The sequence below is a fragment of the Paramormyrops kingsleyae genome, chromosome 3 (assembly GCF_048594095.1).
Source record: "Paramormyrops kingsleyae isolate MSU_618 chromosome 3, PKINGS_0.4, whole genome shotgun sequence".
NCBI classification, from domain to species: domain Eukaryota; kingdom Metazoa; phylum Chordata; class Actinopteri; order Osteoglossiformes; family Mormyridae; genus Paramormyrops; species Paramormyrops kingsleyae.
In genome coordinates, this window is record NC_132799.1 from 25326244 (window position 1) to 25339732 (window position 13489).

Genomic DNA, 13489 nt, shown 5'->3' on the forward strand with positions numbered 1-13489 from the left:
AAGCATAACACCATACAATTTTTTTTTAACGGGTGCACCGATGAAACAGTGACTCTGATTTAAAAGCAATTCTTTAGTGAAATAGGTTTTCCCTGAAGAACACAGAGGCTGAAAGACTAAGACCATAATTAAACAGGACACAAGCAGGACAAACCAAAACAGGGAAACAAAGAACTAATAAAAACACTAGGGAAAAACAGAAAATTAAAAAACAAACAAAATGGCTGAGGACTGATCTCTGGCCAGCCTCAAAGCCCAGACCCGAGGGTTTCAGCCTCAGAACCACACGCACAACCTTCTGACCTACACATGTAGGGCAGAGAGCAAGGAAAACACACGAGGGACTAGAGCTACACATCAGAGGGGGAAAAGCAGGGTAACCAGCACCACCTGCTGGCCATAAGTGACAAGACATGTAGGGCAGGGATGAACTGGCACCAACCCTGACACTACTACACTTTATATTCCTACACTAAGTTTAAAGACATTAAGGATAGCAGCTCTGTCCTTGAACCTGACTGACAGAGTGAACTCTATGAAATTTATGGTACCAAAATGATTTTTTTTGTCAAACCCACTTCAGGATTAAGCAAGGCTGTTGCGGCTTATAACAGCCTAGCTTTTCATTGCTTGAGAGAGGGTTTATGGGTGAGACAAAAAATTCTGAAGTGCCTTTGAATAGAACTGCTGTAGCGGTGGGCGTTACAGGCTATGCAGCTGTCTGACATGGAGAACTGCCTCATGTTACGCATATCCGCCTCTGATAGGGGATAAATTAGACAACAAAATCTTCAAAGAAAAACTCATTGTGGGGCATTTGCTCGCTCCTCTGGGGCTGGGATGGGGCTGCAGCTCATAGTTGGTTTGTGAGTGAAGGAATAGAGAAGATGCTACCAAGTGCTTTATTGTAGTTACAAGCCAACAACAATTTGCACGATAAAGTTACACGCTGCAGGCACAGGCTGCACAATCTCCTGAGGGAATTATTCTTTGCCATTTTCGGTAAAAGATAAATTCTTTTCATTTAATTTATGAAAATATGTTTTACTGATTTCCTACCAGTAATCATTCCCTTTGTCACACAAGGCTTTCATTTTTCTAACATTCTCTTCAAGAGCACTTTGTATTGGTTTTAAAGTTGTTTCGACAGACTGGAGTTGACCCTTCTTCTCTGACGTTTTGAGAAGACATTTAAAGATTTCCTCTAGTACTGTCATGAGGGGCTCAAACAAAATAAACTTCCTGGTCTGTATCTCACCTACTTTAGCTATTCCAGCTAAACTAACAAAGGCAGGAGCTTAAATACACTGATACTGAGGACTAACAAAGGCAGGAGCTTAAATACACTGATACTGAGGACTAACAAAGGCAGGGGCTTAAATACACTGATACTGAGGACTAACAAAGGCAGGGGCTTAAATACACTGATACTGAGGACTAACAAAGGGCAGGGGCTTAAATACACTGATACTGAGGACTAACAAAGGCAGGGGCTTAAATAGACTGATACTGAGGACTAACAAAGGGCAGGGGTTTAAATACACTGATACTGAGGACTAACAAAGGCAGGAGCTTAAATACACTGATACTGAGGACTAACAAAGGGCAGGGGCTTAAATACACTGATACTGAGGACTAACAAAGGCAGGGGCTTAAATAGACTGATACTGAGGACTAACAAAGGGCAGGGGTTTAAATACACTGATACTGAGGACTAACAAAGGGCAGGGGTTTAAATACACTGATACTGAGGACTAACAAAGGGCAGGGGCTTAAATACACTGATACTGAGGACTAACAAAGGGCAGGGGTTTAAATACACTGATACTGAGGACTAACAAAGGGCAGGGGCTTAAATACACTGATACTGAGGACTAACAAAGGCAGGGGCTTAAATACACTGATACTGAGGACTAACAAAGGCAGGGGCTTAAATACACTGATACTGAGGACTAACAAAGGGCAGGGGTTTAAATACACTGATACTGAGGACTAACAAAGGGCAGGGGCTTAAATACACTGATACTGAGGACTAACAAAGGGCAGGGGTTTAAATACACTGATACTGAGGACTAACAAAGGGCAGGGGTTTAAATACACTGATACTGAGGACTAACAAAGGGCAGGGGTTTAAATACACTGATACTGAGGACTAACAAAGGGCAGGGGCTTAAATACACTGATACTGAGGACTAACAAAGGGCAGGGGTTTAAATACACTGATACTGAGGACTAACAAAGGGCAGGGGCTTAAATACACTGACACTGAGGACTAACAAAGGCAGGAGCTTAAATACACTGATACTGAGGACTAACAAAGGCAGGGGTTTAAATACACTGATACTGAGGACTAACAAAGGCAGGGGCTTAAATACACTGATACTGAGGACTAAGAAAGGCAGGGGTTTAAATACACTGATACTGAGGACTAACAAAGGCAGGGGCTTAAATACACTGATACTGAGGACTAACAAAGGCAGGGGCTTAGATACACTGATACTGAGGACTAACAAAGGGCAGGGGCTTAGATACACTGATACTGAGGACTAACAAAGGGCAGGGGCTTAAATACACTGATACTGAGGACTAACAAGGGCAGGGGCTTAGATACACTGATACTGAGGACTAACAAAGGGCAGGGGCTTAGATACACTGATACTGAGGACTAACAAAGGGCAGGTGTGAATAATCAAAAACAACCAATCAATCAACAAAGCAGGGCAACAGGCAACAGCTGGAATAAACTACAATAAATGAGCACTGGACAAGAGAACTCTAACAATCAGCAAAACCTGGAAGAAGGGCTAAAACAGGTACAAGCATCTCACAGCTCTGTGTCGTGTTTGCCCACTTTGTCAGGTTCGAGCTCTGCTGAGACATAGAGCCGCGAGTCAAACAGAGTAGCAGGTCTGAGGAAGCAGGACTAGGCGGCAGACTAATGAGGTGTTTATACACCTCTATGCTGCGTAAAATTCTTTTGGAAAATCTGCTTATTAAAAGTAGGTAATGTGATCCATCCATCCACCCATTTTCTGTAACTGCTTGTCCTGTCCAGGGGGGGGGTTGCGGGGTCCGGAGCCTATCCCAGAAACTATGGGCGCAGAGCAGATCGACATTATATGAGAGAAAAAAATAATAAATTTTAGTGATTTACACAGCATCCCCGGGAACAACTGGCCCGTTATTTAACTTTTCCCATTATTTCCAGCATTCCTCATTATTTCCAGCAGAGGTCAGACTATAGCAAAAGTCCTAAATGAGGTTTCTGAAGGAATCTTAGCTGGTTTGTCCCCGAAGGTATGGTGTGTGTGTTTGGGCGTTCGTGATGAACGTAATACCGCTTCTCAAAGAGGGCATCCTTTGCTTTAATAATATTTTGGTCATTATATTTACTAATGAAGGCAACACGAAGAACAAATACGATGAGCTTCGCTCTTTAGTTATTAAAGGGAAGGATAATTTTGTGCAAGCAGAGCAAAGAGCTTCTGGTATTTTAGCAAGTATAGATAAAGAGTGTGAGGAATTAACTCAACAGAAAGGAAAACTGCAACGACAACAGGATGATAAGAAAACCGAATACAAAAACCTACAAGACCAGCTTGCAAGTCAGCAGAACATACTACTGGAGCGTCAGAGATCATTAGCGAATGCAAATACATACTTACAAGCAACACAGGCAAAAGTTAATGAGATGCGGAGAAGAATGGAGCACGATGAAGCTGTGAGGAATACTGGGATCGGTCTGATGTTCATTCCGTTTGTTGGAACCATAATTGGTGAGTGATAAATTTGCAGAGTTGTTTTTTATATATCGTATTTCATATCAAGTTTAAAATGACCCACTATATTTTAACGAGAAAAATGTTATTTAAGGTATTATTCAAGCCAGAAAACAAAGGAGTCTCAAAGTTAGTGTACGTGCTGTTAAACTAACAGACCAAACCAGGTGGAGCGTGATTCATATTTAGCTGGAAGCATGGGCGTCGCTAGGCCATTTTTAGGGGAGCTTTAGCCCCCCTAACATTTGTACTCAGCCTATGGAGTGAGATCACTGCCAAATAGAGATGGGGAGTCGACTCCAAAAGAGTCGATTCCTCGACTCTCACTAGCCCTAGTGTCGGAATCGACTCCAGGTCAGGAATCGACTCCCAGTGTCGAGTGTTTTTTTCAAGTTCAACACAGCAACAGTTCATTATAACGAAAAGATTATAATGAATGTAAAGATACAGAAATTAAAACAAAAAGATAAAGAAATGAGAGGAAAAAATAAGTAATGCCAGGAAAACAAAGAACAATAATGTATAGATAGTTTTTTTCTGTTGGGTCTGTTTTGCGGCTCAATCAATCATGATGTGGTTCAATACAGTCAATTGGTTGTGATTGGCACAAAACACTGCAGTAGGTTTTACGAACCAATATGATTTGAAGAAGCTGCGATGTGAAAAGGAGGGGGATTTATAAGGTTTAGTTGATTAAACATTTTAGTATAGGAAACATTTGTATCCTCGCTCTTGACTCCTCAGGAAGCCTCCTCGTTCCTCGCCCTCCTCCCGGTGGAATTAAAGAATTTAGATGTCCTACATGAGAGCGGAGCTCGATCGGTTTCAGGGTCGTAGGACATACGAGCGAGAAGTGAGGAAACGAGGAAGCATATTGAGACGCACCTTCTGAATCCTGACCCTATTTTAATTCAAAGTAAATGGAGTCGAGGAGTCGATTCCACCGACTCCAAAATTAGGAGTCGGGAGTCGGAGTCGACTCCAAAAAAACCGGAACCGAACACCCCTACTGCCAAATATACGAGAGCGCAGACGCATAGATAAACCGAGCAAAACAGACACTACTAGCGCGCACTGCGCCTTTGAAACGCAGATAAGAGCGCTCGCTTCTTGGAGCCTCGCGCTCGATTCACCGTTTCTTACGCGCTTCTTAGTTTTCTGACACTCTTGTAGCTGATTTCCGAGAAAAGGGTATGGCTGCAGAATGATTTTTTTCAGTGTTAAGGCAACTACTAGCCAGTTAGCATACGTTGTGTAAACACATTTCTAGTTTTACAGAGCCTTTCATGGAGTTATCTTGTGAGTGTCTTAGTTTCTAGCATATAGTTTTTAGTTGTTCGTGTGGTCTTGTAGAGAACGTTTCTCGGTCTTATGGCAAGGCAAGACAAGTTTATTATAATACACAGGGCTTATTTAATGTGCTTTATAAAAACAATATTTTGAAAAGTTAAACCAAGACAAAATAAGCAAAATGGAAATGAAAAAAGCTTTTAAAAATTGCTTAGAAAACCTAAAAAATCTGATTAAAAGTGCAGTATGTCATGCCCCGCTTATCCGCTCCTCCCGTGTGCCACGCCCCCTCGTTAAACTCTTGTGGAATCCTCGTGTTTATCAGCTGTTTCCAGTTTTCATTAGTCCAATGTATTTAAGACCGCGCCAACCTACGTTTCCCCAGTACTGTCATTAACGTCCGTCTTGCGTTTCTTCGATGTTCCTGTTTTGTCTCCCTTGTAATAAACTCTCGTTCACCCGATCTCATGGCGTCTGTGCTGCTTCTCCGCCGAAAGAATTGTAGTAAATGTATAGCTAGAGCACAGTTAGAGGTTTTATATTATATCACAATGTTTTATTGGTTTGTTTAGTTTTTTTTAGGCTCTCTCATCTGAAAAAAAAAAAATAAACATTTGATTTGAGTCCAGTGGGGCTTAGATACACTGATACTGACGACTAACAAATGGCAGATGTGAATAATCAAAAACAACCAATCAATCAACAAAGCAGGGCAACAGGCAACAGGTGGAATAAACTACAATAAATGAGCACTGGACAAGAGAACTACAAGCATCTCACAGCTCTGTGTCGTGTTTGCATGTTTGCCCACTTTGTCAGGTTAGAGCTCTGCTGAGACATAGAGCCGCGAGTCAAACAGAGTAGCAGGTCTGAGGAAGCAGGACTAGGCGGCAGACTAATGAGGTGTTTATACACCTCTATGCTGCGTAAAATTCTTTTGTAAAATCTGCTTATTAAAAGTAGGGAATGTGATCCATCCATCCACCCATTTTCTGTAACTGCTTGTCCTGTTCAGGGGGGGTTACGGGGTCCGGAGCCTATCCCAGAAACTATGGGCGCAGAGCAGATCGACATTATATGAGAGAAAAAAATAATAAATTTTAGTGATTTACACAGCATCCCCGGGAACAACTGGCCCGTTATTTAACTTTTCCCATTATTTTCAGCATTCCTCATTATTTCCAGCAGAGGTCAGGCTACAGCAAAAGTCCTAAATGAGGTTTCTGAAGGAATCTTAGCTGGTTTGTCCCCGAAGGTATGGCGTGTGTGTTTGGGTGTGTGTGTGTGTCTGTGTCTGTGTGTGCATGTGTGTGTGCGTGCAAAAGGCCCTCAAATATGACTTATATGACCTAAAAAGTGAAAAATACCATCTTGACTGATATTGAATTAATTGTTGCTGGTTGATTTCTTGTTATATTCCTTTAAAGGCAGCCCGTAGTTTACCTATGTATTCATGAATTTGAATGTATGTATTGATATTTAGCTCAGTTTCATGAGCACCATGAACTGAAAAAGACACAGTTTGATAAGGTGAAGTTATTGTGCCCAAAATCTAAAAACTGCACTTCCCAAAGAAATTCCATGTCTAGATATGAATGAATGAAAGTTACATAACGGCCACAGGGGCGTTGTGACGGCAGCCATTCTGCACCAGTACGCTCACCACATAGTAGCTAAGGTGGTGAAGGGGCAGGAGAGAATTCACCAGTTAGATACAGGGGATGATTAGGGGGGCAGATATGATAGGGTAACAGTGGGCAATTTAGTCTGGGCATCAGGGTACCACCCCTACTCTTTCAAAAGATGCCCAGAGATCCTTTAGGAGTTGAGAGTCCGGACCTCGGTTTTTACATCTCATCTGAAGCACAGTGTCCCCATCACTGCACTGGGACCTCAGGACCCACACTGACCACAGGATGGACTGACCTGCTAGCCACACCAACACCTCTGCCAGCAGCAACCCAGCTTTCCTAGCTAGTCTCCCATCCAAGTACTGCTCAGGCTCAGACCTGCATAGCTGCAGGGGATTACCTAATCTGCATTGCAGGTAGTATGACTGCTGGCCAGAAATACCCATTTACATGATTTTAAGGGCAAACTGCTACCAACCAGTTGCACAGATAAGATTTTTGAATTGGGGGGACCAAGGATATTTTTTCCTTATGCAAGGATGGCAGATGCTGTTTTTTTGTCCTGTAAGTGGGGGGGGACGGGACGGATCGCGGGCACTCTGAATCTGAAGGGGACCCATCCCATCCGTCCCTGGTGCTAACTGCGCGCCTGCTACCAACCCCTTATAGAACCAGATGTGTAAATATATACCAGTCATCAGTTTTAATCTTGGTAGGTTTAAATTTCTTTAAACTGGTTTATTGAAAGACAATTTTTTATATGATCATTATATGTTTTGTAGATTATGTACGGCAGTTCTTTGCCTAATTTAAAACATTTAAAATCGGCTTGTCATGCATTAAACCATTTCCCCAAATATGCAGCAGGAAATCTCACTACAATTGTAGTTTTAAGATGAAATCACATGAAACTACTGGAAAAAATATTTTAAAAACTTCCACCTGGCCAAACGCGCTTCAACATACATACAAACGGCTCGGTGTTATTCCCCACCAACCATCCCTGCTTTCTAGTGAAAAGCTCGATTAGCTACATTAATACTGATTGTTGGGATCTTCGTGTGACATTTTATATTTACAGTCAAGACATAAATGAAGAGCAATCACTCGTCGTTTTTTGTTGTTTTCTTATTTTCTAAGTTTGCTATTGGTTATTTAAAACACTTTTTCAAAACGTCACGCAGATTCACGCCGCGCCCACTTCGCCTCACTTAAAAGGAGCTCAGTTGTATTCAGACTGAGGGTCATAAAATACTGGTGTTAGAAATAGCTTGTGATAGTAAAAGATGCCTTGTCAGGATGTTAAGCTTTCCGAAGAGACGTTCGTGATGAACGTAATACCGCTTCTCAAAGAGGGCATCCTTTGCTTTAATAATATTTCGGTCATTATATTTACTAATGAAGGCAACACGAATAACAAATACGATGAGCTTCGCTCTTTAATTATTAAAGGGAAGGATAATTTTGTGCAAGCAGAACAAAGAGCTTCTGGTATTTTAGCAAGTATAGATAAAGAGTGTGAGGAATTAACTCAACAGAAAGGAAAACTGCAACGACAACAGGATGATAAGAAAACCGAATACAAAAACCTACAAGACCAGCTTGCAAGTCAGCAGAACATACTACTGGAGCGTCAGAGATCATTAGCGAATGCAAATACATACTTACAAGCAACACAGGCAAAAGTTAATGAGATGCGGAGAAGAATGGAGCACGATGAAGCTGTGAGGAACGCTGGGATCGGTCTGATGTTCATTCCGTTTGTTGGAACCATAATTGGTGAGTGATAAATTTGCAGAGTTGTTTTTTATATATCGTATTTCATATCAAGTTTAAAATGGCCCACTATATTTTAATGAGAAAAATGTTATTTAAGGTATTATTCAAGCCAGAAAACAAAGGAGTCTCAAAGTTATTGTACGTGCTGTTAAACTCTAACAGACCAAACCAGGTGAAGCGTGATTCATATTTAGCTGGAAGTATCACAGGTTTGAGTCGCAGGGCAGGTGGGTACCAGCCAGAGCATGTGAGCGGAGCGGAGCGGTGAGAATTTCCGCTCCTCGCTCACGAGGCTGTTGGCTCCGCCCGCTCCTCCGCTCTAATTCGCACTAAGCCGCTCCGCTCAACATGACAGAGTGATTCGCACTAAGCCGCTCCTCGCTCCACTAAAATGTCCTCCCGCTCCAGTCAAATCGCTCCACGCTCGCTCCAATTTAAAAGAGCAACAAATAATCTGCATGCCTAACAAATGTCACCTTAAACCGAAGCCTTATGTCATAAAGAAATATGAGCAACGGCAACATTGCCAGTCAGAACAGAAAATATTTATTTTTAAGCAACCTATCGGCAACAACGGACAGGTTTGGAAATGGCATTCCACACAAAAATAGGCTTAAAAATAAAGGAATCAGTGGGTTTAATAGCCTAAAGAATATACAGACACGTTTTAAATTCCTCAATTTTTTTCTGTTGATGCAGCACGTCTCTAAAATAAAATTTTACGTTACGTGAAATTAAAAAAAAATCTTATTAGACCTACTTTGAATGACAAAACGAATTTATTTGATTACCAATATTTACTTTATAGGCTTTTATACTTTAATTTACTTTATAGACTTGATATGCTACAACCATATAAAACTTGCACGCGTTTTGCTCTGGCTTCCGCTTGTTTGAGTAGCACACTCATGTTTCTGAGAAAAGTGATTCGAAAGTGAATCTTTACTCACTGAAACAGTTTCACCACATTGTTGTTCTTGCTGTACATTCTTGTCATCTATACGTTTGATAAGAATAGTACACTTGTATGATTTATCAGTTTCCTTTGTGAAATACTTTGTTTCAAAGTTTCAAGTTTCAAAGTTTCAAATCTTTATTGTCACATCATGTTACTGGTACAGTACATATGAGTGAAATTCTTGTGTGCTAGCTTCACAAGCAATAGTGGTGTGCAAAATCTATATATATATATATATAAAAAGAAGATAAAAAAAAAAAAAAGATAAGTACAAGATATACATATATAATATAATATTAGACGCATGAATGTTGTGCAAAGAGCAGTTATGTGCAATATGAAGTGCATAATTGACATGGAGTCGATAAAGTGGCAGTGGGGTTTTTTTTTTTTTTTTTCCTTTCCTTCTTTCTTCCCTTCCTTTCCTTCCCTTTCCTTTCCTTTCCTCTCTTTTCCTTTCTCCTCCCTTTTTCTCTTCCATTCCTTCTGCGAAGTGTCAGTGGTTAGTGTTCATCATTCTGATTGCCTGATGAAAAAAGCTGTCCCTTAGCCTGCTGGTACGGGACCGAATGCTGCGATACCTCCTGCCTGACGGAAGCAGGGTAAACAGATAATGACCAGGGTGACTGGAGTCTTTAATGATCCTCCTCGCTTTCCTCAGACACCGCTTCTTGTAGATGTCCTGGAGGGAGGGGAGCACACCTCCAGTTATCTTTTCCGAACACCGCACTACTCTCTGCAGAGCTAGGCGGTTGTAGGTGGTGCTGTTGCCGTACCAGGTGGTGATGCATCCTGTGAGGATGCTCTCAATGGCGCAGTGGTAGAAGGTCCTGAGGATGCGGGGGCTCATGCCGAATCTCTTCAGTCTCCTGAGAAAGAAGAGGCGCTGCTGCGCCTTCTTCACTGCTTTGTCAATGTGAACTGACCATGTGAGATCCTCCGCTAAATGTACACCCAGGAAACGGAAACTACTCACTCTCTCCACAGCAGCGCCGTTAATGGTGATGGGGGTATGTGCTTCTCCACATCTCCGGAAGTCCACTATCATCTCTTTGGTCTTAGCCACATTTAGGGTGAGATGGTTCTCCTGGCACCAATGTGTCAGGGCGCTGACCTCCTCCCTGTATGCCGTCTCATCCCCATTGGTGATGAGACCCACCACTGTTGTGTCGTCTGCATATTTCACGATGATGTTGGAGCTGTTAGTGGCCGTGCAGTCGTAGGTGTAGAGTGAGTACAGGAGAGGGCTCAGTACACACCCCTGTGGAGCACCAATGTTCATTGTGACGGTGGATGACGTGATGTTTCCCAATCTAACCATCTGGCGTCTGTTGGACAGGAAATCGAGGATCCAGCTGCAAAGAGAGCTGCTCAATCCTAGATCTAGCAGTTTCCTGTCCAGCCTTGAGGGAACGATGGTATTGAATGCTGAGCTGTAATCTACGAACAGCATTCTCACATACGTATCTCTCTTCTCCAGGTGGGAGAGGGCGGTATGTAGTGTCAGGGCAATGGCGTCATCAGTGGACCTGTTGTGACGGTATGCGAATTGTAGAGGGTCCAGTGAGTCCGGTAGCGCAGAGCAGATGAAATTCCTGACCAGCCTCTCAAAGCATTTGCTCACGATGGGGGTCAGGGCTACTGGTCGCCAGTTGTTCAGGGATGTGATGGTGGAGGATTTTGGTACAGGGACGATGGTGGCCGTTTTGAAGCAGGCCGGGACTCCAGAAGTGGAGAGGGAGAGGTTGTAGATGCTCGTGAACACTCCAGCCAGCTGAGCCGCGCATGATTTGAGGACACGACCGGGGATTCCGTCAGGACCAGTAGCTTTGCGTGCGTTCACCTTTCTGAAACACTTCCGTACATCCTCTTCAGACACGGTGTGCACACTGACGTCACCCGCGATGCGTGCGCTGTCCTGTCTCGTGGCGTTTACTGTGTCGAATCTAGCGTAAAATACGTTCAGATCCTCACACAGAGAGGCCTTGGTCTGTGCTGTGCTGGTTTTCCCTCTGAAGTCCACAATTGTGTTAAGTCCCTGCCACATTCTCCGAGGATTGTTCAGTTGCTGTTCCACTCTGTCCCTGTACTCCCGTTTCGCTGACTTGATGGTCTTTCTGAGTTGGAATTTGGCGTGTTTGTAGTCCGTTATGTTCGCGGAGGCAAAGGCAGAGTTCCGCGCTGCCAATGCCATGCGAACATCATTGTTTATCCATGGCTTCTGGTTCGGATAAACTTTCACTGTTTTGGATGGAACAACATCATCCACACATTTCCTGATAAATCCGCAGACTGAGTCTGCGTATTCATCAATGTTGTCCGCAGCCATGCCAAACATTTCCCAGTCCACGTGATCAAAACAGTCCTGTAGTATGGATTCTGATTGGTCCGACCAACGGTGCACCACCCTCAGGGATGGAGCTTCCTGTTTCAGCCTTTGCCTATAGGCAGGCAGGAGCAGAATGGAGCGATGATCTGATTGGCCGAATGGGGCGCGGGGGCGGGCTTTGTACGCATTCCGGAAGGAAGTGTAGCAGTGATCGAGCAGCCGCTCTCCTCGTGTGTTGAACTGAATGTGTTGATGGAGTTTTGGTAAAACTTTCCTCAAGTTGGCGTTGTTAAAGTCCCCGGTGGTGATGAACGCCGCCTCTGGGTGCGCGGTTTCCTGACTGCTGATCTCCTTATACAGTTCCCCGAGTGCTCGGTCTGTGTCGGCCTGTGGGGGAATGTAGACAGCCGTGATAATAACTGCCGAAAATTCCCTCGGTAGCCAGAAAGGTCGGCATAGAAGCATCAGATACTCCAGGTCCGGTGAGCAAAAGGACTTTATCGGGTGCACGTTTGCATAATCACACCAGGAGTTGTTGATCATGAAACACACGCCGCCGCCTCTGCTTTTCCCAGTTAGCACACGCGACCTGTCCGCGCGGTGCACGGAGAACCCCGGGAGATGAATGGCAGAGTCCGGTATCTTGTCCGACAGCCAGGTTTCTGTGAGGCAGATCACACAGCAGTCCCGTGTCTCTCGCTGGAATGAGATCCGTGCCCGAAGTTCGCACAGCTTGTTCTCCAGAGACTGTACATTAGCCAGTAATAAGCTGGGGAGCGGTGGTCTGTTAGCGCGCCGTCTCAGCCGAACCAGAACGCCGGATCTTCTGCCTCTACGCCGGCGTCTGCGGGTTCCAGGGGCACAGGACAAAGGCGTCTCGGACGAGATGAATGGGGAGTTTACAAACGGAGGATCTGTATTCCAAAACTTGAACTCCGGGAGACGGTGATAAAGTCCAGCTTTTATGTCCAGTAACGTTTGGCGATCATATACATAAAGACATAACATGTTACTAGTGAGGAGATAAAGGAAAATTAGAATTAAACACAAAAAAACACTATTGCTTGAAAGAGCTCGCGACGAGGCTGCCCTCCGCGGCGCCATCTTAGGTTAGGTTCCATCTCGAATTCCATCTCGGCCAATTTGTGTAACAGTCTTGATAATTGTACAGATGAATTCTGGGTAGATTTGGGCACGCCTCAGAATTGTAGTGTGAGCGGTATCGGAGCGGAATTGGAGCGAGACAAAGCGACCGCACCAGCCTTAATTAGAAAACCCGCACCGCGCTCTGACCAAATTCCGCCCGCTCCGCTCCTCGCTCACATGCTCTGGTACCAGCTTCAGGGCATCTGCAGAAAAACACCCTTAATACTGTCAGACATGAGTAAGAACTGATCTGGGCTGCGAACAGAAGCATGTGACCAAGGGGTGGGAGAAGGAAGTTTAGGGACTGTTTTAGGGAGCAGGAGTGCTGAGGAGCACAAGGGAGACGCAGGTGTGGGATTTGATCTCAAACTAGAGGTCTGGGGGCTTCAGGGTTTGTTTGGTGCCTGAGAGAAAAGAGAGATTTTATATTATTGTCAATGCACCTCTTACCTCATTATCTCTCCTATTGTCTTGCCACTGTGATTTCATGTTTTGAATTATCAGCATATGGCAATTAGAATGTCTCATGTATGATTTTTAACTCTTGTTTTACAGGAGCTACCCTGATTGGGGTCTA